The 25,482-nt window shown below is 40.8% G+C and overlaps 1 protein-coding gene and 1 long non-coding RNA gene across 5 annotated transcripts in view; one reads left to right on the top strand and one right to left on the bottom strand.

Moving 5' to 3' along the window:
- Positions 1-25,482, bottom strand: part of ptpn13 (protein tyrosine phosphatase non-receptor type 13) — a 327,111-nt gene that overhangs the window by 262,826 nt on the left and 38,803 nt on the right. The window lies entirely within an intron of this gene.
- Positions 3,984-24,572, top strand: LOC104954539 (uncharacterized). Its single transcript, XR_799343.1, has 3 exons — positions 3,984-3,997; positions 18,617-18,624; positions 24,487-24,572. It is a non-coding gene; the product is annotated as an uncharacterized lncRNA (long non-coding RNA).

The raw sequence follows: 25,482 nt of genomic DNA, 5'->3' as shown, positions 1-25,482 counted from the left end.
AACATGTATGCATTTAAGACATAGGGGAACAAACAAACCAGATAAATGAACATGTGAGGATAAAAGAAAATCCTGAAATGGAAAAAATATTGAAGTCAGGATGTAGAAACATGAGGCAGGGCGGCACACGATCAATGGAAAGACAGAAAGAGACGGAGAGAAAGTCACAATTTATAGATTGATCTCACTTACTGGGCAAAAGCAGATTGGCAAATGCTGGAGTAGACATTCTAGAAATACATGTTCATCTATTGGTCCTGACAGTGTTCTTAAAGCACTTTAAATATGAATGCAAAACTATGATATTTGTTTACTTATGACTCTAGGCTGGGCTCTGCTACAGAGGAAAGCCAATTCAGAGTTTTCCTCAGAGATTATTTATACTAAGTCTGGCCTGACTTAAAGAGAACTCGGTAGGAAAATAGGAGAGGCTGCCTTCCAATAAGTAACTGTCTCTAAAATAAACTTTGCAGAGTGCATGTGCCCCCCCCCCGGCTTACATAACTCCTGCTGTGGCTGAGTGCAGTGGCCTGGATCGCAGGTGAATGTTCCCAGAGTGACATTCTCCACAGGTCACTGCCTTGTCTAAAAACTGCTTTGCCGCCCTTGAGCAGAGTCATTCATCTCTCATATCTCCCTGTGCATTACTGTAGCTATATCTTATGACCCGACTGCATTCAGGTGAGTGACAAGGAAAAGACACAATGTGGACAGTATGGACTGACACAGTACAGCCGACGATGCAAAGCTGAATTCCAGAAGAATTCAAGGAGATGACACACACACACAGACAGGTACAAACATATAGGAAATACACACTTAATGCAGACAGACGGTGAACATTTGACACAGAGAGACCATACAAGACATAGAAAAACATCAAGAGTTGCTACTGCACCTGTGAGTCTGAGATTTCGGAGGGCTTCTCAGTCAGGCTGCTGCTCTCTGCGGGGATCAGGTCGTTGTACTTTGTGCTGACGTCTTCGTCTGAGTAGTGTAAACTGCCTGGACTGGGCCTAGGAGGAGACCTGGGCAAAGAGACATACAGACATGAGGATAATTCAGATGATTGTTGCCCTTAGCAAAGAATTGTGTAGACCCTTTTATTGTTTTAATGTAGGATAATGCAAGTTTTTGCCTTCAATCCAATGTGATAGGTCAAAAGTAACGAGTTGTTGTAAACACACTTCCTTGTTTTGCTTTGAATTACTGTATTTGTAATAATTGTTGGGCAAAGTTGAACTGCGCATTAAGGGATTATTTCAGACACTTCTGATGGACCTTTAGGTTAACCTCAAAATAAAGTTGGTTGGACATTTTTGCTAATGCTAAATCTTTGCTACTATTGCGCCATAATAACTTTACAGAGTTGTGAAATCCTGTCTCTTAGTATTTCCACAGCTGTGCAATGTTTTGGCAATTCATAAGCCTTCACATTCACAGATCTGTTACTCAAGCTGGACTTCCTGTATTGGATTTAAATGTCTCACCAGGACCTAAAGCTACACCCCCCGCCTCTGTTGTATTGATGTTTAAATCTTAGTGGTTACTTGTGTGTAAAATGCTGCGATGACCAGAAAAACTTCAATTTGGCCTTCTTTATTGTATTTGGAAATCATATTGAAGCACTTTCTGTTAATAAAGCCTTTTAGGGAGTCTAGTCAGCCCTGATTCATTGCAATGACACTTCAGAAGGCGCTTCCTCTCCAGTTCACATGTATCACTGTCTGTCTGTGTGTAGGAGTGCAGCCTGATGAGAATCATGGGATACTCATGAGATGGCTCCCTAAAGCCTCTCTTCTGGATTTAATAATTCCCCCTCATTCAGTGCTCAATGTGGGCTGTGGAATGTCAAACCACTGGGCCCTTGTGACTAGAGTCTGAACTGAACTCTTGCGGTGCTGAAGGGCTCATCATACAACCGGCTGCATAAGGCTCTGCTCTGGAAAATGTTATTAGATCCTACTGTACATTGTGTGGATTAAAGGGCTACTGGCATACTGCGGAGGATCGAATATTTAGATGTATATTTGAGAGTGTAAGTGATATATGAGTGAGAGGTGTCGAGCGAACATTAAAGCTGAGAGAAAGGAGGAATGAGAAAAATGAGGCCAGAGAAAGATGAAAAACTGGAAAAACATTTCCTAAAATGGTATGCTCTAGCCAAGAGTTCTTTAAGTAAATACGAGAGGGGAAAAAAGCTTCTCCGTATTTTCCACTGTCGCCGGTGCTGCTAAACAAACACCCATCTGTTTCTGCTGATTGGTACTGGTTTGGCAGAGACCACGGGGACACAGGGACTCCTGTTGACTCTCCAGCCATAGTGTCGGCCGCCACTCTCTGCCAGTGGAGTGCTGCTGCACACACAGCCGATTTACACGTCAAAACCACATTAGCATTTCTCCAAATAAATACATCCTGAAAGCATTTCAAAAATGTTGTGGTTAAATTCCAGCTGTCTTCACGAGGGCTGGCGTTCCGCGTGTGGTGTGGATGAAATAGAACACTCCACTGGGAAATCACAAAGCAAACTGTAATTCAATTATGCTCAATGAGCTATATTAAACTAAAGTTAATTCACTTAACTTGAGTGGAGGAGTGAAACATGTGCAGAGAACTAATTATATATGATGTTCTACATGTCATCTCATTTGTCTATGTTGGTTTGAAGATGTTCTACAGAGTTTAAGTGTGTCACTTTATGCAGATATATTACCACTTTGCTGGGGGATGTGGGATGTGTTTTACTTATCTTACTAGGCGTAAAGAAAAAAAGGTCACAATATTGATTGAAAAGAATATGAGCTAGGTGCCCTATGTGAGATGGCTGGATGAAATGCATGCAGATGGTGTGTGTATTAATATATGCAAGTTTTTGTTGTTGCATGATATGCATCTATTTGTATCTCATGTCATTGCTTAGGTATGAAAGTAAATGCTTAGTGGGCTTCACTGTATTAAGGACATATTTTCTGTACTTAGTGCACTTCTCTGCTTTGTAATTTTCTCTTTGTTGTTGTTATTAGCACTTATATATGTGAAACTGTTAGCAAATGATGCATTTAAGGGTTATAATTGCAGTAATTATATCATTTATCAATAAAGGTAATGACACAATTTAATAGTTGTTGATTAATAACTCAAATGAAAACATTATTTTCAATACTTTGAAGTGAGTTTCTAAACTAACAGGTGGCTGGTATTAGCAAGATAAAAACGCATACTTTTTTTTCCATTTGCGACTATGTAAAAATAATGGTTTAAAGTAAAATCTCTCAGGGCACATTCTTTCTAAGATGCAGTCCAACTTTGAAAATGTTGCAACAAAGTTTGAATCACAGCTCGGAATTCTAATCTGCACTTATTCCCCAAGGACTCTTCAGTGTAACCTTTACCAACTCCCATTCCTCTGCAGTCCTTACAGCGAGCCCTCCCCCTCTCCCCCCTTTATAAAACACAGTCGTACAAAGAGCTGGAGCCAGTGTGAAGAAATGCAATCGGGAGGCCAGTGAGACATTATGATAAACTGCCTGTTTAAAAACATTGAGAAGGCTCAGCCCACTCTCACCTCTTCTCCTTGACTCTCATACACTGGTAAGTGAGGCGTGAATTATTTATCAGCTCTCTCACTTGGATAGAGAAGGCTCCACTTAATCCTCTCGCAGCAAAATTCAGTCAGCAGTACGTCGGTTAAGAAACGAGGACCGGGGGGTGAAATCAAATCCGCCCCTGGTCTATACTCATTATCAGGCTCTCCTCTTGCTACAGTCGCCTGTAGGGACTCATTAACATGTCTGAAGTGTTCAAGACCTTTGTCATTCAATAGCGTTTAAAACCGTGTTAATGAATTACTTCACCAAGACCTCTTCAAACCCCAAACCAGAGCGTCAAAGTAAGTTTCAAACTAATGAAAGAGAGTGATACAAAGCCATATGGGAATAATGGTGTTAATTCCATCCCTCTTTATTTTAAAGGCAGTTAAACATTGATCATCTGGGTGTTGAAGCTCAAATTGGAGACACATTTGGACTCCAGTGTTAGAGTTTATGTGCTGTCAGATTGCTAATGTCTGACATCAAGCGTGGGAGGACGTGATACCTAGGGCCCGTGTATACATGGCAGAAAGGAGCTGGCGTTTCATCCAAAAAAAACCTCCCAGAGATCTTTTATTGTTTCAAGGACAAGGATATATCGATAAAGTATGACCGTCGTTATACGATAAACTAGCATGGATTTGACCTGTTTGTGCTACAATACATACCGTATCTTTGACATTGTTTTTTTACTAATCACCAACTGGAAGATTCTTGCTCTCACACTTTGTAGACAATGTTGTCATTTCCCTGTCTGACAGCCACAGAGCAAGGGATGAAGCAAAAACAAAAACCCCAAAAAACAAACACAAGCTTTTGTATAGTGACGTCTCGGTGCTTTTCTGAAAAGTTGAATATTTTCAAGTTGGAGCGGCCGCACAAAAAAGATGGAGCACTTAGGAAAAAGGCGCTTGGCACTGCCCTTTTTCTGTAAAAGGCTGCTTCCACTCGTTCAAATCAATTTAAAATAGACAATGGTGCTCAGAGTAAGGCGCTATGTGGACATGGGCCCTAAATTGTTTATTGTTAACCAGAATCGACAATGTGCTGTGGAACAGATAATTCAAGTACTATTCTAAGTCTTCCTTTTAACCTCTTTACAGTGATAACAATGCAGATTGACAATTCGAGTGGTGATGGATTAAGTTGTCAGTCACGCAAAGTGAACTGCATTGACTTCCCTGCGATTGTAATTGAATTTACTGTCATGCATATTGACCCTTTTGTAAGACTTTGGGAAAATGTTCTCCGTAGAGAGAATCTTTCTGTACCTGAAATCAAACAGAAATGGCATTTGCTGTCCGACACAGCGCTGAATTACAATGAATGCTGGAGGATTAGGAATGTTTGATTTGTGATCCTGGTATCAGGCGGAGGACTTTGTCCTGTCTTTGGTATTCTGAGACCGGAGATGGCATTAATCTATAATCAGAGGGGGGGGGGTTCAGGTGTTGGGATTTGGGTTCCTTCGCTTAGGCTGAGTTCAAAGAGCGCCGAGTCTGAAAAGTACATCTGTGCATTCTTTCATTCCCTGCCTCCCCACTTCAAGCCCAGAGACATAATAGGAAGCTGCCTGGAAGCCCCTCAAAGACCTGGAGCTGCTTTGATCTATCCTCAAGGCCACACTCGCATAAACACCTTCAAAAACTACTTTCTCTCACATTCTCATGCACACAGCAATGTATGGACATGCAGGCTCATACAGAGGAGGCTAATTTGTTTCGGTGCAACATCAGAGTGCACCTGTCGCAAAACATCTAAATATCAGAATTCTAAACACACACTATCTGTCACATACCTTTCAGCCGTCCTAAACTGGGACTGGTCTAATGCAAATGGTTCAAAATTGGACTTATCTGTCCCTGCAAGTGTCAGTCCGAGTGATTGGCTTTAAACTATTTAATGTTCTCAACATACTGCGTGTTACAGCTGGGATGCACTGAAATAGAGCAGCATCATTAAATCCTTGGTGAGTCTTTTTATATGAAATATTGAAAAAGCTGCAGATGAGGATTTGTCAGGAGGAAGAGAGCTAAAAATGTATTTGGATATGATGTGAAGATTCTATGGCTAAGCCAATTATAACACCATATGGTTGTCTCATATTGACCTGAAATGAAGCTTCTAGTTTAATTATAACCTGCACTTTAAAGCTGCTTAAATCTCTCACCGGGTGTAGACGCCGTTCTTCCGGCAGAAAGAGTTCTTCACAGACAGCCTTCGGTTGTTGAGTTCCAGAGCGGGGAAACGGCCTTCGTCCAGACTAACCATGTCTCCGTGGGTCAGAGCGTTACAGTTGGAGTTGTTTCCTGGACACACGTACAGAGACACTGTGTGACCACAGGCCAGATGGACATGCAGGTTAGTGCCCGGGAGGATGGAGGGGGCTGATCAATGACTTGTGGGTAAGTGAGTGAACAACATTAGGAGTTAGGAAGGATGGAACATAGACGGATGATTAAATGTAACTGTTGCTAAATGGGAATATGGACCAACTAAAGGAAAGTAATGAGTGAGTAAATCATAGAGATGTTTGAAGTCTTTCAGGGAAGTTGTAATGAGGAAATGATATGTCATGTCTTTCAGGTCTTAAAATGTGGACCATTAAAAACATTTTCCTTCCAGAGCTGTATATATCATAACTGTAAAGCTGAAAAACCATAGGTTAAAAAAAGGTGTGTCTTTAGAACAACAACAACAACATTATTGTTCGAGGATATGGTAACCACAAATGCTTTGACTTTATTTGTTTTCAAGTTTAAAGAGATTCAACTATAGAACTAATATTTGTGACTTAAAGCAATAGTTCATCACTTTGGGAAATATGCTTATTCTATTTTTCGGTGAGAGTTACACAAAAAAAAAAAGAATAATACACAAGGTGTAGCTGGAGCTTAGCATTAAGAGTGGAAACAGGGGAACAGCTAGCCTGGGGTGGTAATTAGTGAGTTTAAGAGATGCTGGTTTACAGATTTAGTTACTTTCAAACGGAGCAAGGCTAGCTGCTTTCCCCTGTTTCCAGTCTCTGTTCAATAAACCAACAGGCCGCTAGCACTAGCCTTTTATTCAACAGACTGATACGAGAGTGGTGTTAAGCTTCTTATCGAACCCTTAGAATGTCTCAAAATGTGGATTTACTCCTTTCAGTCTGATTCAACTTTTTTTTTTTACCAATGTTACACCATTGTTATGAGTCCCATATTACACCCATGTAACACCTATAGAACATCATAGTAACACAGTTATTACACCCCTTTTTATATCTATAGTACGTATACACCTATTAAACCCATGTTACAACATTAATACACCCGTTTTACGTCCATATCATACCCATGTTACACTATTAATACACCTATATTACATATTACTGTTATTAGACCCACATTGCACCTATGTACCACAAATGTTACACCCATATTCAACTGTAATTACATTATTATTAACACATAAGGTTTAAGTGTTATCTATACTTTTAGTTTTCATAATGGCACGCATTGACAAACAAGGTCACTTTTTAGTGAGGTCAATAATACAAAAATGTGACACAAAGAAATAGGTTATTAATCTAAAGTAATTGATTATTTTGTAATATACCACCGGTGGAAACTATACAGGTTATACAGTATAGTCCACACAAATTGAGGAATGTTTTTAAAGAGTCAATAACATATATAATAACACCATTAAGTCAGGAACACAAATGACATTTGTAAATGCAAACACATAGGAAGACATGTACAAACTCAGAATATGATAAATGAGTGAGCCTCTGTGTAAACACTGTCTGTGGATCACACATGAATAGGCAATAACGCAACTTTTTTGCAACGACTCCCTAGTGTCCCTCCGGATTAATCAAAGCACCAACTCTAAAGGCTGAGAGTGACAGACTTGCCATGCTGTGCAGTAGATTAATGTTTGGAGGCACTGTTGTTGGCCGTGCTACAGGTTTAAAAACACTTTCAGTCATCCTCAGACTTATGAGGGGCCGCAGCGAGGCCAGGACCTCCGCGGTAGCTCCAGGGCTACTCCAGGTCAATTGATGGTTACACAAACACGGAGAAAAATAAAAACTCTTGGGTAGGTCCAGTGGCCGGGGCCAGATTCCTGCAGGGGAATATGGAGGCTTTGAGAGCGTCTTTGTTAGAGTGAGAAGGAACCTCTTGTTTTCCCTCTGTCAGTCAGAAAGATGGGCAGTGACCCGCAGGGACCCCCTCCCCTCCCCCCCTCCCATGCCTGGCAGCTAAACAGCTATGGCAGAAGTGCTGAGCCAAGGGAAATACCCGCTGATGTCAGAGCTTCACTGAATGGACCTCTTCTCTCATTCTTTTATTCTCCCTCTACTCTGTCAATTATCTAAATCATTCAAAAAAAAGTTAACCCTAAGTTTGATGCTCAATATTTGAAAACGGCGAATCATTAAATCCCCTTATTAAGTGAGAATCTTTAATAAGAACATTTTTAATAATCAGATTCCCGGCCCCTCTTACAGCTTCTAAGTCTAGTTAGAAACTCTGGAAGTATTTGTGTGCACTCACCTGATTCTGACTTCTTGGCGTACTTCTTGCTCTGGCCTCTGATAATGAGGATGAAGACCAGCAGCAGGATGAAGATGAGCCCCACCAAAGCCACCACGACCAGAAACCACCACTCCTCGTAGAAAGGCGCCACTTTTTGGGCTGGACGAAACACATACATTGGAATTCATGCTTGTTAAAAATAAAGTGGCATTATTTCTGTGATGCCTGAATGACCTCAGGGAATTCAATTAATAGGTCTGAAAATGTATGTTTCTCCAATTTATGAAGAAATGTATGAAAGCTCACCAGATATCGAAGGAGAAGGTAGACTGGGGGAGCCGTACCCGTAGTCGTTCACTCCAATGACCCTGAAGTCGTAACTGACCCCTTGCTTCAGGATATCCATGTTGAATGTGTGTGATGTCACCTCCTTGGGGATGTCCTTGATTAGGATATCCCACAATCCCTCATCTGTAATGGAGATTACGTTTTAATTTTGTGTGACGAGAAAATTAAACAGGTAAAACATTTAAACAGTGCCAATATGTCTTTGTTAACAGGTTGTTTGTTTTGTTTCATACAAGGCTCCGGCCTGGCTGGCTGACAGCTCCCCGGGTAATCCATAATTCCAACAAATGTTACACAATCCATCAATTTCACTGCTCCTGTTAAATTTACAGCAACCAAATCTACATCATAAATAGTGTCACAGCCATATTTCACACGAAGAAGGTTGTTTGCTTTGGAAATCTTGCCAGAGAGGCCCTTTATTACACATCGCTGCTTGTAAACATCTCTTTTAGTGAGGTACACAAACATAAACTAGCACGGGAGATCATCTGTCATTGGTCACTTAACTTTTTGCAAAAGTAAGAAAACGGGTCATTTGATTTGAAGATAAAAACAAGTCATCCAGTTATATGATACTGCAGAGAGTTATGGCCCTTGGCATATGGACACAAGAAGACGAGGGGGGACGGGGTTGTGAGAGGTTGGTTTACCATCTTCCTACCCTTTAATCCTTTATTATAATTATGACGTTTTTATTGCTATTATATTTTGTATTTTGTTGTACCTATATGTTCACTTTATTTTATAGTGTTTCATATTGTTGCATCGTTTCACTTGTCTTGTGTCTTATCTTTCCGAGATATTGTATTTGTATTATCATACCTTTTACCTCCTTGTGTCTCTTAACCTGTTAAAATGTTATATTTTGCTGCATGTATTTGTAAAGGTCTTAACATCTGATCTGAGGGGAATGTATTGTTGTTTATTTTTAATTTGTGATGTGTGCCATTTTGTAAAGCACTTGGAGCTGCACGTGCTGTATGAAAAGTGTTATCTAAATAAAGCTTATTATTAAATATTATAATAACTCTTAATTATACACTAAGCACCCCCTTCTATTTTCACTCAAAGTGGTGAAACACATCCCCATCAGTGAGTCACCTACCATCCATCACCTCCCTAACCCTGTCCGTACCTGTCAATCAAAACTGAAACCTGATGCGAATTGTTTCAACTGCAGCGCCATGATCAATAACCCATTAAAACACCAGGGAGACCCTCAGGGGTCGCAGGTGTTGAGACTTTACACCACTTTCCTTATTTAAAGTGTCAAGGAGGCTAGCATAGGGAAAGTTTTACTGATGCATGACTAAAGTGCTGATCGTCTGTGTCCTCAGGCGGCTGCAGCACACACCTGAAGGTCTGGCCTCGATCACGTAGCGACTGATGGGAGCACGTCCCGGGTCCCCGCTGGTCCAGTGGATAGTCAGGGCCGAACCGTAGCGAGTGATGAAGGGTTCTCCTGGGGGTCCCGGGGCTCCTGGGAAGGAATAAAAAGGACTTTCAAATAAAGAATTAAAAAATAGAGATCTATTACACGACAATTTGATCCAAGGAGCTTGTTTTGACCCTCAAGCTTACTTTCAAATTATTTCAATGGTGGGACAATTTGGTTATGCAGCATAGGATCATACCATTTGAGATAAATGGGGGTGCTAGATTACTGATTTTTTTTTTACTGTATCTTATTATAATACTGTTACTATAAATATAGTAAAAACTCCTTAGTGTCCATAAGTAAGTCAACATTTAATTTCACTTTCCATAATGGCAAAAAGATTAAACAGAGAGGTATCTATCTATATATACAAATAAATACACCAACAGGCGATTGGATGATAAGTCAACCAAACAAGACTTGACAAATCAGATGTAAATCCTTAGTCCCGGAACAATTTTCATAATCAGATATCGCGGCCTGTACCTTCCCCGGGGCCGGTGGTGATGTTGGCCTCCACCTCAGGCCCGTAGATGAAAGTCTTGGCTCGGATGCGGAAGTTGTAGGTGATGCCGTCGGCCAGGTCTCTGAGCTTCAACCAGAGGGGGCCGGTCCCCTTCACATCCACTGTCACTGTCTTACTGACGCCTGGGGGGGAGGGGGAGTGGAGACAGTCGACACAGGCCACTGAGGACTCTAGACAAACAAACCACATTTAGAGCAGGTCTTACACAAGCCAAGCAGGGAGGGAGCTCACAGGTAAACACACAAGCAGACATGACATTAGTAGGGGGAATAATTATATTGATGTTATTATATAACCATATTTAGTCAGGTTGTGATGATAACAGAAGATAAAAGGTTGCAAGCTGTTAGGGTCAATGTTGATTAGCTTAAAGCTCAAGTAAAATGCACACTACAAGACTTTTGAACAGGTTAAAGTAAATTGATCTCAACAAAATCTGCATATTTATTAGATCTTGTCGTGTGCATAAAGCTTTTTATGGAAATCAGCAGCCATTTAGAGCAGGGAAAAGTGGGAGAACGAGAGCTCACCATCTACCGGTGTGCAGGGTTCGTAGACCAGACGGTAGCCCTCGATGATGCCATTAGGGAAGGTGGGCTCGCCCCAGGATACGTTGACGGAGGTGGTGGTCAGCTCACTGAAGTGGATGAAGCTGGGGGCACTGGGAGCTGGAACATTCAGAGACCAGAGGTTAAACGATGCATGGGAAGTAGTCAATAAACAAGCATGCGTAAGGGATTTGGAGCTCTTCCAGGGACCTATATGTGGACATATGGCTGTAGAAATGGGTGTGTTTCAGAGAAAACTCAATACAAAGCCCATAAAACTCAAATGTAACCATATGACAAAGGGTCATGGCTCCCATACGATCGCTAAAAAATGTTATCTGACAGGACTATGAATTCACAATGACAATTTTCCGCCTCCAGGCGCCCTCACAGCTGAGTGAGCCCGTGACACCACTGTGCTCCAAACACTGTTTGCCCTGTTGCCTTTAAACTTGTCGAGCAGAAGTTGAGATGCTTGCAGTTATACAAAGCCCCTTTGTCTTTGAGAAAGATGGGATCACTATATCCACAGCGCTCCTCCTTCCTCCCCCTTCCAGCTTATCATCCGTTTCCTCCTCTCACCACAATGGCTCACGAGGGAAACCAAGAGGCTGTGAACAGGCTCTTTTTCTTTCTTTAAATGCACCACAAATTTGAAGAATTGCTTTTTTATACAGCGATTTAAGAAATATAGAGAGAGAGAGATACAGAAAGAAAGATATAAAATAAAGATAGATGGTAATGGGCAATTTGTGTGGTGCCTGTAGAGAGAAAGCATGCTCAGAGAATTTCCATACTTTTCAGACAAATATGAGATTCAGCAAAAGAGTTCCGAGTGGGTTTGCTGATTAGAAACGTATGCTCTGTGTGTGGTTCTGCTAATATAGTTTGGCATGCTGACAGCAACAATTAGCATCATGTTTGCATCAAATACTTTCCTCTTGGTTGACTCATCCGCTTTGAGAAAACACTCTGCGTTCTCCACACCGGCATCAGCAGCACATAAATATGACAAATGAATGAACATCACTGTACGTGCTCGAATTCATCTGCTTTAGTCATGTCATCCCGTTACCTCGTTTGTCTTCAGCTTGTCTTCTTTTGCTCAGTAACTCTTCATCAGGTGTTCATTAATTAAACGCAGAGAAGTATTTGTTTTACTGGATTGTTTGATTACCGCGGTTCCTGACTCTTACACTCATTCATAGTGAATTTGCATATTTATTACCTCCGCCAAAGAGGTTATGTTTTCAGGTTGGTTTGTTTGACCTGTTTGTCAGCAGGATTACAGAACATCTACCAGCCAGATATTTATAACACTTGGGAAGGAGTGTAGCATAGGCCGGTGAACAACATATTTAATGCTATAGCGCAGGGGTGTCCAAACTACCGCCCGGGGGGCCAAATCTGGCCTGTGGTCCATTTTGAATTGGCCCGCAGCAAATTATAAATGTATAATTGTCACGCTCCTGGGTTCATGTCACGGTTGTAGTTTTGTAGGTTTGGGTGTTTTTGCTGTTTTCCATTTCATGTTTTCCTTTGGGTTATTGTCTGGTCCTTTTCCCTGTGTTTTTCCTCTTGTCATTAGTTTCCCTGGTGTGTCTAATTGTCTGATTATGTTCACCTGGGCCCCTGTGTTTTCTCCTCCCTCCTCACCTGTGTCTTGTTGTGTGATTGAGTCTTGTGTGTATTTAAGTTCTGGGTTGTCTGTCTGTCTTGGTCGGTTCGTCTTGTTCCCTGACTAGTTCTGCGGTGAGTGTTCTGTTTTGTCATTGTACATATATATATCATAGCCTTGAAATAAAGGAAGTTTCAGTTTATATCTGCATTTGGGTCCTGCTTGTTTCACAAACCGTGACATTACGAACCGACCAAGAAATGGGCCCAGCAGATCCGTTAGAGTCGGAATTATTACATTTTTCCTTTTTTTGGCTAACTGCTCGGATAGATGGAAGAGAGCACCCGGAGTTCAGCAGCGGGAGGCTGTGTTGTCGGAGGCGCGCCAGATGGCTATCGAGAAACCAGGTTTGGTGAAGTTCTTACCTGGCTGGATTTCAAAGATCCTCTCGGTGTGTGATTCCCTGCCTGCTAGCCCAGGGCATGCTAGCTCCCTGTCTCCCAATTCCCAACCTGGCACCATACGCCTCGGNGCAATTAAAAAAACAAAAATGTCATACTATTCTGGATTCATTACAAATCAACTGAAATATTGCAAGCCTTTTATTATTTTAATATTGCTGATTATGGCATACAGATGCCATAATCAGCAATATTAAAATAATAAAAGGCTTGCAATATTTCAGTTGATTTGTAATGAATCCAGAATAGTATGACATTTTTGTTTTTTTAATTGCATTACAGAAAATAAAGAACTTTATCACAATATTCTAATTTTCTGAGACAGTCCTGTATACCTAAATAATCTGTGGAACCTCAGCTTTAATCGGATATCTTGTATGTGCAGTTACGATAAGTAATAAGGGTATCTTTTATCTTGAGTTCTGTGCCAAAGTGCGTTAGCATTTTTCGCTCAGGGGTCATTTAGATGCTTCTTATGAGACTTGTGTTTTGTTTTGGTAAAAATGGTTTGTATCATCAATTAGCTGAGATTATTCCCGTTAATCTGGTATAACACATTAATAGGTTCTTAAATATTAAGATCCCCTGAGAGACAGTGTCGTGAAAAAAAAAAAAGGATACGCCGAGGGAATCCTTGGGGCTTAACAGGTTAAGAACAAAAGTTACCTACCTAAGAGTGGTGTAAAAGCTTAGGTACATAGTCAGCGTTAGTGTAACGTACCACCCTCTGAGTCGTAGATGTACCCCCCCAGACGGAGAGTGCTGTTGCAGACGTCACAGCGGAAACACTCTCGATGGAAGAAGTATCCTTCAGCGCTCAGCCTCTCCATCACGTNCGTACGTACTTCAGGACTTGCGAATAAGTTGACCGAGGAGAGTGGAACGACGCGAGAGAAACCTCTAAGAGCAAACCTTGAACCGGGCGTCGACGCAACGGTACCTCGCGTGGACAGAGGGCGCGGGGGAGGAGTGGCGTTCCCCGGCGTGACGACTTGTCTGTCGACGCTCGGTCCCGTCCCGTGTTCCTTATCTCTCTTGTTCTTACTCTAGTCAAATTTCCTACTTCGGGTTAGAAGGTTTGTACAATGAGACAGCAAACCTGTGGACCTCCAATTGCTACCAAGGGAAAGCGCGGAACAGCTGTCTTAGAGAAGGTCAAAGATAGGGGCACGGTCTTTTATTGTCTAATAACGTTTCTACTTTCTGGTAATGGTTGGTAGCGAACTAGAGTATTGAATGGAAGTCGATTAGCTAGTACTCTTCCTCTTTGACATTACCTCACGCCGTCCTGTGTCAGGTATTTTGTCTCTAGTCAATTCGTAAACTCGTGAAGGGTCCAGGGAGCAGATTCCAGTAAAACCAAAACCGAAACTCTAACGGAAGTTTTCCGCACATAGTGTTCGGACTTTTGTCTATAGTGAAATACAGATGCGGTTTGTAATCGGTGGAAATCTATGACACTACTACCTTCGTAACACCAAGGCACTACGCTAGTAGAGATTGCATAGTGTACCTGTCAATACATTGAGTGAACTCGCAACGTAAATGTATATTTTACCACACTTACACCTCTTATGGAGTGTTTGAATACTTTTCCCGAGTCCAGTACTGAGTAAGTTTTCTCTTTGTCTCAGCTTTTCGGCGCCTCCCGCTTTTTTAACGCTGATTTGGGTGACTTGTGTAATTCGTGGAGAACTGAAGACTTTTCGTTTTGGGGGGGGGTCCGACTCACGGACTGACTGAAAACTTCTCACTTCAAAACACTACTGAGACCTTGTGCGAAGACGTCATACCATACCATTTCTGGTTCGAATAGTTCTCTCTTTTCTCACCATACGTGTGTTTGCACCCCTGGGACTTACACTGGACAAAAATATAAACGCAACACTTTTGTTTTTGCTCCCATTTTTCATGAGATGAACTCAAAGATCTAAAACATTTTCTATATACACAAAATAATAATTTCTCTCAAATATTGTTCACAAATCTGAAAAAATCTGTGATAGTGAGCACTTCTCCTTTGCCGAGATAATCCATCCCACCTCACAGGTGTGGCATATCAAGATGCTGATTAGACAGCATGATTATTGCACAGGTGTGCCTTAGGCTGGCCACAATAAAAGGCCACTCTGAAACATGCATTTTTGCTTTATTGGGGGGGTCTGGGGGGGTCCGAAAACCAGTCAGTATCTGGTGTGAGGGTTAGGATTAGGGTTAGGCTAATGTTGTGAATCGAGTGGCCTGTGTTCATCGTCCATAACCTACGCCTGCCCATACCATAACCCCACCACCATCATGTACAATCTCTCTTGGTGGGCCTATATCTGGGGACCCAAGTGTTGCCATTTCGAAATGTATGTGACAAATGTAATATTAGAAAACTTTGCATCGAAAATAGAGAAGCAAACATCACTTTGCCGCTTTGCAGCAGCGGGGCACAGGCAAGGCACTACTTGTTAAAAATAGGGTTAGGTAAGCAGCTATAAAGAAAATCCCTCTTTAACACATTTTTTACACAGTTTCTTCTTGTCTAAGTTTTACAATCTTTCCTGGTGAACGTCATGTTCCATGCTGGTTTTCATCATTGAAAAGCGAAGCTGGGACTTCAGGCATCTTAAGGTGTTGCTAATAAATAGTAAGCCTACAGTGTCCCCGGGCCAGATGGCTCAGTGTTAGAGCTGGCGACCCATTTGCTGAGTCCACTGCTAAGTACCAGGGTTTGACTCCAGAGCCTGTGGAAAGTTGTCATCCCCTCTATTTCCCCCCTTTCAACTCTGTATCTCTGGTAAAGGCATTCTCTGGCCCAATGTATGTATTTGCAATTTCAAACTTAACTAAATCTCAAGACTGTTTCCTTCCCTTGACCTTCATTTCCTGTCTCCTTTTTCCTTTCCTCTCCTCCTTGCATTAGTCTGACGAGGACCCATCCGACCCCTCCTCTTCTCCTCCTCTTTCTCCTTCCGTCAGCCCACCTCCTCACTCAGAGGACAATGATAGTGAAGGAGAGGAAGATGAGGACATGGATGAGAGGGAAAACCCCCGTTTTGCAAAACCCAAAAATGTCCCCCTTCCTCCTCCTCTGGCTCCCCCTCGCCCCAAGTGGCAGGTACGCCTCCCTCTGAGACCTCTCAGCTCTTTGTGTGAATGTGATTTGATGGGTTATGCTACTAATGTGTGAGCTTATTCCTATCTTTAAATATAAACATTAATTAATAAATTAATCATTATAATTGTGTTGCCATATTATTAAATAAAATGTTTAGCTGGGTAACTAGCTTACATTTGCTCTCACTCCTAATCTTAGCTGTAGCCTCCACATTCTAATTGATTTGCATTGGCCTACTGTAAGAAGCAACAGGCTATCATGTCTCATCATGATTATTTCTTATATTAGCATCTTCACTGATGAACAGATAGGGAAGTATTTATCTCATGTATTTAAACAAACCGTTTTTTTATTTATTCATGTAAAAATGGAACGCTTCTTATTTGAGTGTAGAGCGTCAGATTGGATAATACAAACACACCCTTTGTTTCCAGTCAATGCTCCAAAAAGACCTTCCATCACACTTAACAGCCATTGTATGGTGGCTGACGGTTGCAAACGCTTAGGGTCCAAATCTACTCCATTTGGAAAAATGCGCTGCAACTTCAAAAACTAGTATAGAAACACAGATGTGCCAAAACACATGCAAATGAAAAAAACATCTTCACCAACTTGACAACACATGCGCAGCATTTACTAAAAGCGCTGCATAAGAAAAACGCTGCAAATACAAAATGCAGCAAGAAACTCAAAACACAAGGGAAACGGCGACACTAAATAGTGACGCACACAGCTGGGACCGGAGCACTTGAGGGAACATTCATTTGTGTTGGCACATTTGTGTTATTATATTTGCACCTTTTGCAGCACATTTATTGAGCCGTTGTAATGTGTTTACACTTGTTGGCCACCGTACACTTGTTGCTCAGGGTTTCATTTGAACATTACTATTGTAATGAGTAACACATACAGTGAATGTGTCATCTTTGTATAAGTATTGTAAACCCATCCTCTCTTCTTTCCTTCCTCCTCGCCTCTCCTTCCTGTTTCCAGCCCTCAGTCTACCTCCGCCTCCTGGAGAATCCCAGCGCTGTGGCTCCACAGAACCCTCCCCTCTATTCTCCCAGATCTCCTCACCCTCTCTCCTCCAGTCGCTCCCCTTCGCCCACATACTCTACCAGGGTCCCATTAGGTCCTTCCCGCTCCCCCAGCCCTAGTGAACAGTACTCCAGAGGTCGCTTCTCTCCTGACCTGAACCCCGGTTGCTTCTCTGCTTCTGATATCCATCTCTCCTCTGAGAGCTCACAGGAGGAGATGCAGCAGGTGACTTTAGGAAAAGTTCTGTACAATACAGTACTGCACCTAAATACAACTTTGAGATGATTGTACTTTATTCTTCTATAGTAAGGTTTTACTTTACTACATCAATCTTACAGCTTGAGTTACTATTTATGCATATAGATGTTTGCATAAAACACATAAGAAGAGGTTTCAAAAACATTTAACTTACTAACTTGGGATCTTAAGTATAATAGCAATTTTCTTTTTGACTTGAATACATTTATTTCCATCTTTAATCACTATTACACATTTAAACGTAAATTGGTAATTTTACTTACTTTTAACAGTGTTTTATTAGTACTTGTACTTATGTAAAGGATCTGAATAGTTCCTCCAACACTGATAAAATATGCAACCTTTACCAAATATATTTGTATTGAATCACTCATGTATATTCTCCCCGCTGCCTGTGCAGAGGACAGCCCAGGGTCTGCCTGCTAGAGAGTGTAGAGGGAGGAATATAAAGGAGAGAGCGGACCTCCTCGCCTCCATGTTTCCTGGCTCCAACAAACCTCCTCCTCCTCCTCCTCCTCCTATTCCTCCAATTTCTAAATCTCAGGTTGTGGATTGCACGTCTTTTATTTAAGCCAAGAGAATATTGCATGTTCATGATAATTTGTGGGATTCTCTTCGCTTTTATTTCATGTCATCAAGTTTCTGTGACTCTGTGTTAATGTCTGACTCTTATTCTGTAGGTGGAGTTACCTACCTCTTCCTGTCGTTCCTTGTCCCTGTCTCCTCCTCCTCCCTCCTTCTCTGTATCTCAGAGCCCACCGGTGTACCCTGTGGTCCACCCGGTCCCTGAACCCACCGCTCAGACCGGCTTCTCCTCCTCTCACACCGATTCTGAGCAAATTTCTTCTCCTGTTCTCGATTCCTCCTCATGCAACAACAAAACCTCTGATGCCCTTTATTCCTCTTGCTCTGAGACTTGCTGTGAACATGGACACAGCAGCGCCTTTCCCCACCATGCTTCTTTACCGCACAACGAAAACTATGAGGGAAAAAGTCAAAGTTCTTGGAAAAATCTGAAAACTGAGCAGAAGAAGAGCTGCAAAAGTGCTCATGATGATTCGCAATTAGACAAAAACGATCACATCAAGGTAACCCTTTCTCATGCAGATCAACATCCAGCAGAAAAACTGCAGATCTTATGCTCAATTTCTCAAAGACCTCTTGGTCTATGACAAAGTTAATCGATTACTTAATTACATAGAAACACAATAAGGACAATGAATAGTTCATGTTGTCTTATTTTCCAAGCTTTTGAGACAAAGTAGGTTCATTTTATGACATGAAATCTATCATTCAGATGACAGCTGCCTAACAGTAGCATTTAAAGCGAAGGACCATTCATTTGCGGTTTGCATACAATGTTTTCGAGCTTGCACTGAGGAACAATAGAATTCCTTGAAACAACAGTAACCTGTAGGAAATATACAGCAGTTATGGGGGGGTGCCATTTTAGTTTACCCCAGAAAATAAGCCTTAGTCTGACCAAAGCTCTATTACTCGGATGTAAAATCTAATTAAAACTCTGGTATGTAACATTGCTAGAATATAGTTAATTAGGCCTTGTGGTTAATTAATATCAGTCTAGGATTCATTAATCTTTGATCTCACATATTTTTCAATTTCCTGCCTCTGGAATTCTCAGGATTCTAAGGCTTTATTGTCATAGCAACATAGCTAAAGCATAGAAAATATGAAATACATAAAACCAATATAAATAGTGCAAGGCAAAAAGGAAGAGAATTGTGCAAGAGAAATCTATGTACAGGTGTATGTGCTATAAACATATGAAGGTGAAAGCTGGAAGGAGAGGGTGGTGTTAGATTGAGAATTCATGAGGGTATAGTAGGAACTCAAAGATTATTAAATATTATTGGCACACAGCTTTCATATGATATATGCATGTAATTGCACAACTGATGTTTTATTCATGTCTCTATTTAGTGTATTGGCAGCAACACTATGGAGAAACCTAATAAAATTCAAAAGTCAATTGTTCGCTCTGAGAGTTGCCCGACAGGAGCTCCTCGTTACATGAAAGAGGTACTACTCTATACGGCACTACCATTCATTTAGATACATTTCCGGCTCTTTCATCTGTCTTCCTTATAACTCTTGTCTGTGGTTTCCAACTCCTCCTTCTCTCCCCCTTCCTTCCTCTCCTGCTCCTGTGTTTCCCTGACGTTCCCGTTAGCGTACAGTTGGAAAGGTATCGCCAATAATTGATGCTAAGGCTCAGAAACTGGCCGTCCTGTATGAGACAGACCACAGGCCCAATGCAGCGCCGGTAAGATGCATGTGGGTGTTGTAGAGAGAAATCTAACCCAGAGTTCATGTTTGTTTGAGTTGTACGCCTCCACGCCTTCTATAACCATGCCATGATGTTTTGGGGTTTTTCAGTTCGACAGTCTTTCCCATTGTCAGTCACCCAACATCTCAGGAAAGCGTTGAAGGAATTTCCTACAATTTGTTACACACTTCCATTTGGACTCATGAATGAAGTGGTTGATATGTGGGTTGGCAATGGTTACTCGGACCTCACATTTTTGCAGTTCTCGTGGACCACTGCTGATGGTAGTGGTCTGGTAGAGTGGAACTCAAGTCGCAATTCTATTTATTTTAGTTTCAAATAGTCGACTCTTGTGTTGGAATCTTGTGACGACAGGATATTGATAACTTGAAAGAGTTTCAAATGCCTTATACTGCGTTCACATTCGACGCGATGCGAATATTCGTATCGCTCTAGTCACTCGAGGTTCACCGCAGCTTGCAGTTGTCGTTTCATTCAAACAAGATGCGCTGGCCAGGAGCTGATGCTTATCTCCATGTAAATACTTTTTTTAATTTCTTGCCAAGAGCGAGATGAGAAGATTGATCCTACTCACATCTATGTGGTAAATCTGAAGCCACACGTTAGCTTAGCATAAAGATTTGACACGGCGGGAACTAGCTAGCTTAGCTTGTACGATGAAAAAAAACGGCCTGCCACCCCCTGTAAAGGGCAAAATAACCCACTAAATCTGCTTTGTTTAATTTTATGTTGCCGGTTTCACAGGGGGTACTGACGATTCTTATTTTATTATTGACAAAAAAAGCAAATAATAACAACTGCTTGAAATAACCTTTACGTATTGCTTTACGTACATCTGCTTTCCATTGTTATAATTAAACTTCGAACACTACTTTTTTTTTTCTTCCTTGCACGACTTATTCATAGAGAATAGACTTAAAATATTGAGTTCCTTGTAACCCCTCACTGATTTTACATTCTATGATGGGTGCAACTGTTTTTAATAATTAGTTTTCACACCGCTGGACCATGTGACTAACTAATTCTCGTGTACTTTTTTTCAGAAATAGCTTGGAACTTATCAACAACCATCAAAAACGTGTCTTGATGCAGCATGTCCCCCCCTCTCTAACCTTGCTGTGTTCTTCCTCTCAGTGTGTGCTCCGTAAGGACTTCGCTCCCGGGCTCGGCGGCAGCCCACTTACACAAAGTCTTAAGGTTGTATAAACCTCAGATCGTATCTCAGGCTGCTAATCAAAAATAACTTAAACAAATGTTTAACTTTGAGACGATGCAAGTGCTAAAATGCTAACTCATTTCCGGGTGTAGGACTCATTCCTGCACCACCGAATAGTCAGACATGAAAGTAAATAATGTTTTTCCTGTTTTGGGCATCTTAGCAAAAAAACTTTAAAAAACGTTCAGACGTGGGAGCCGGAAGAGGTATAATGCTAACTCATTTCCGGGTTTTAGGACTCATTCCTAATCCACTTTGTAGTTGCACATCTATAAGGTGTCAGGCGAATACAAAAAAGTATNAGAAAAAGTCATTTCTTTGGTCATGGAAAATTAGGTAAAGGTCATGGAGAAGTCATTGAAAATCATTGGTGAAAAAGTGTATGAACCCTGGTGTTTGTATTCCAATACAAACACCAGGGTTCATACACTTTTTCACCAATGATTTTCAATGACTTCTCCATGACCTTTACCTAATTTTCCATGACCAAAGAAATGACTTTTTCTCAGCGGTACCACTGAAAATGGTTTAATTTAACATGGAACAGGAAAATAAGGTCTGCATATGAAACATGTTGTGCCTATCTAAAACAAATCCAATAGTAGGCTTACTAGCTCCTACACGCTAAGGCCACTCAAGTCTCTCACCAGCGAAATACCTCGACAGTTAAATGCCATTTTACGTTTCATTACTATACGATACAGTATTTATTATCATTATAGTATTACTATTTCGGCGATTAGATAAAATATAAATTATATTTGATGCAACTTTAGTTACATTCCCAAAACTTTGGGAAAAATATTGTTTTCCATAACTTTTCCAGGGCCTGGAATTAGCATTTTGAATTTCAATGACTTTTCCAGGTTTTTAATGACTGTAAGAACCCTGAAACACAGTCATATTAGGTTTACATAAAGCTCAGAACAATGTTCTTCAAATGCTTTAACCTAACATACTACTGATTAAACATACGTACATTTCAAATGAAAGCATCTTGAGACAGGTTTCTAATCAAACAATGAGGATGTTTAGAAAAAGGGGTTGGACACATTTAATATACAATTTAGAAATAAAGCAACTTGTAACATGTTTAGGTACAAGGTACATTTCTATGCTTTGCTTATCCTCACATTCCAAGATGGGTTATTTTAGTGCATTTACTCAGGTAACTATATTTGCATACACATTTCAGATTCTTAACTTGAGTATTTTTACTAAGTATTACTGTTACTATGTAAACTTTTCTGAGTAAAATAATAATAACTTTAATTGATATAGCTCCTTTCATTAACCCAAGGTGGCTTGTACTTGTACTTCTTCACTTCCTCACCAGTGTATGTGAAACAGTACATCTTGATTTAAATCTAGAGCTCTGACCAGATACTGAGAGGTATTTATATTTATTCTGAGCTGAAAGGAAGGGTTTCCTTTTCGGATGCTGCACATTTTTCACATATTACAATTTGTTGTTATTTGAAGAAGTTACAAAACAACATCTGATGTTGATCTACTCATAAGCTATCTTTGCATAGAAGAATCAAACCGTTTTATACACAGTAGTTGATGACACAGCTCCTAGTAGTTGTATCAAAACATTTCCCCAGGATTGTCTAATTTGATTAAAACAAAGAAGCTTTCAGAATAACTTCAAGGATGCAATAATGACATGACTTACAGGAGCTATATAATGGGAGGGGGGGTATATCCTCAAACCTTTCATACAAAATCATTAGTATTGAAAACAAAACCCACCGATGTAACTTTTCATAACAACTTATGACACCAAGGTCATTTCAGTAGAATTCCCACCAAATGGTCTCTAAAAAAGCTCCACTGGAGATCAATGATTTTCCCAGCCCTTCAGAGTGTGGATTACTGTGTGGTGACAGCAGTGCAGGTGACACAGAGGTCCACAGGACATTACCAGTAAAGCATTTCAAATTGAATGTGGTGTGACTGGAGCTGAGGGCCTCCAGACTTCTGCAGAGTGACGGCTTCCACAGACATAGCCTACATACCAGCCGTGTCTCTGGCAGGGACCGACCTGACCGCCGCGGTTGTGTAACGTGCAACACTAGCTCACACACTGGAGAAAATAGTCCCTGAGCCTCAGTTAAGTGAAAAACTACCGGATCTGTACTTTAATAGAATGTACTGAACACTGACTGTGACCCCAGTTAGCTTCTTTACATGTTCTTAGTTACAGTACATTACATGTTAATTTGCTAAAGCTGTTATCAGATGCATTTACTTTAAAGAGGACATATAATATATATAAATGCTCATTGTCAGGTTCATATTTGTAAATAGTGTCTCTCCAGTGACATGTCTCCATACTTTAAAGTTCAAAAAGCACCACTTTTCACCCTCTGTCTGAAACCAGAGCCCAGTCTGCTCTGATTGGTTAGCTGGCCGACTCTGTTGTGATTGGTCAACCGCTTAGAGATGTCCCACCCCTTAGCATATCATGTACAATGTGTTGGACAATAGACATGCAAGTATTTCATAGTGATGTCACTATGTTAAGGAAGTGAATAAGGAGTCCAATGGAGGTGTTTCAAGCAGAGGCAGAGCCAGTATGGGCAGTATCATGTGATTTATAATAATATTTTGAGTGATATTTCACCCTCTGTTAGGGAACAAAGGTTGAGGACATTCTGTATTCACAGTTATTTTTGGTAGGGTATAGTGTTACGCACTTTCTTGGGTGGTTAGTTACAAATGTAACTGTGCACTGCATAACTCCCCTGGGTGTCACCCCACCCACTTGTTCTGGATGGCTGGATTCCACTTTCATACAGTAAAGTGGAATTATAAACTGGGGCTGAATACTGCTGTAAATTACATACACCTAAAATAAATTGTCTAAAACTCAGTAGGCCTATAGATCAAATCCTTCAAGAGAGTATGGATGAAAGTTTGTCTCAATATTATTTGTGTGAACACATCAACAATGAGTGTGTAAATATATAATCTGTAAATCTAAAACACCTTCAAAAATATTTAGAAATTCCCAAAATATTTTGAACATATAAAACAGATCTGCAAATATACCACAAATTAAAAACATGAAAGTACATCAAATTGAAAATATAATTCAATCACTCGGCCATTTTTGGATAGCAGCTGATGGCTTGCTGATTGACTGGTTTCACTATTTCAAAGTAAAAGTATTCAGTGTAGTTACGGAGTTGTTTTCTTTTAAATAACCAGCCGCTCATAGCTGCAATCTTTATCTTACTATGTAAATGTGACATAGTGAGTACTAGTGTGTGTGTATTGGTTCTAACACACACTTTCGTATATATTTCAATTTCAGTTGGCCTTTTGATTCAGATGCTGTACCTAGCCTCAAGGTATTTAGCCCCTGTTGTGTTGCTGTTGTAAGATATGAAGGGACAACACCCTCAACTATTCGAGAGACACATTTTCCTTAATGTAAGAACTAGCTAAGCAAATCAACCCGGTTTTGTTTCTCTGTGAGAGGTGCAGGAATGAGACTGACCCTTGTTGTTTTCTTGGGAGTTCCTGAAGGCCTCGTAGAACTTGGAGAGGTAGAGAACCATCAACAGCTTGTCAGGTTCAGACGCAGCCATCTCCTTTCCCCTCGCTACCGGCTGGATGCCAAACTCTTGCTCAGCCACGTCATACGCCAGCTGGTTGTTCCCTGCCATGTCCTCCTCGTTAAGAGAGTCAAAGTCACTGACAAGAACAAAAGTGAGTGATGGTTAGTGTTCGGGTTTTTATTCTTTCTTCAATCATCCTCCATATTCCTGGCACTGGTAGAGGAGAAAGATGGTGAAGTGACGCATGAGGAAAAGATCAAAACGAGAGGGGATGTTGCTTTAACTGATTGCGATGATGTCAGTGATGAAAAATGATAAAGCAATCTCATGCAAAGACAATATTAAAGCTAAGGTAGGTACAATTGGAGTAACCAACCAGACGTGTATGATAACGTGAACAGTGAAACCACTTTTAGCGAGTAGCGTTCTTAAGGAAACGAAAATAAGTTAGTGGCATAATTATTAGCAAACATACACAAAATAGGTGCTAAAAAGAGGAAGGACAAGAAAAGAGGGGGACTACTTAATGACTAAATTAGACAGAAGAAATTTGTTTTTCTATAGGTTAGAGACACTCATGCCTCTGTGAGGCTTTACTAGCTTATATTTCTAATAATATGCGATTTATTTTATTAGATTGTGTGGATTTTATTTTTTTCTCAGTTATCTCTTCCAAAATAAATCCTTATCGTAATAAGATTTCCTGAGAAAATAAAACTTAACTGATCAACTCCTGTTTCTAAACTGCGAGATGACTACACCTTACTTCAGTAGAAAGATTTTTGTTCTCATGCTTACTAATATTACTAAGCTGTTTGGTTCAGAAAGAGCCAGTCTGGACAGGTGGCTCTTCACAGGCAACCACAAAAAAAACCTCTAAGACCTGATTAACCGCCAAGATTTACATGTGTTTCATTTTGCCTTTGTGT

This window comes from Notothenia coriiceps, unplaced genomic scaffold (genome assembly GCF_000735185.1).
Source record: "Notothenia coriiceps isolate Sejong01 unplaced genomic scaffold, NC01 NC01_scaffold00023520, whole genome shotgun sequence".
Lineage (NCBI taxonomy): Eukaryota > Metazoa > Chordata > Actinopteri > Perciformes > Nototheniidae > Notothenia > Notothenia coriiceps.
This window is presented reverse-complemented; position numbering and strand designations above follow the sequence as displayed.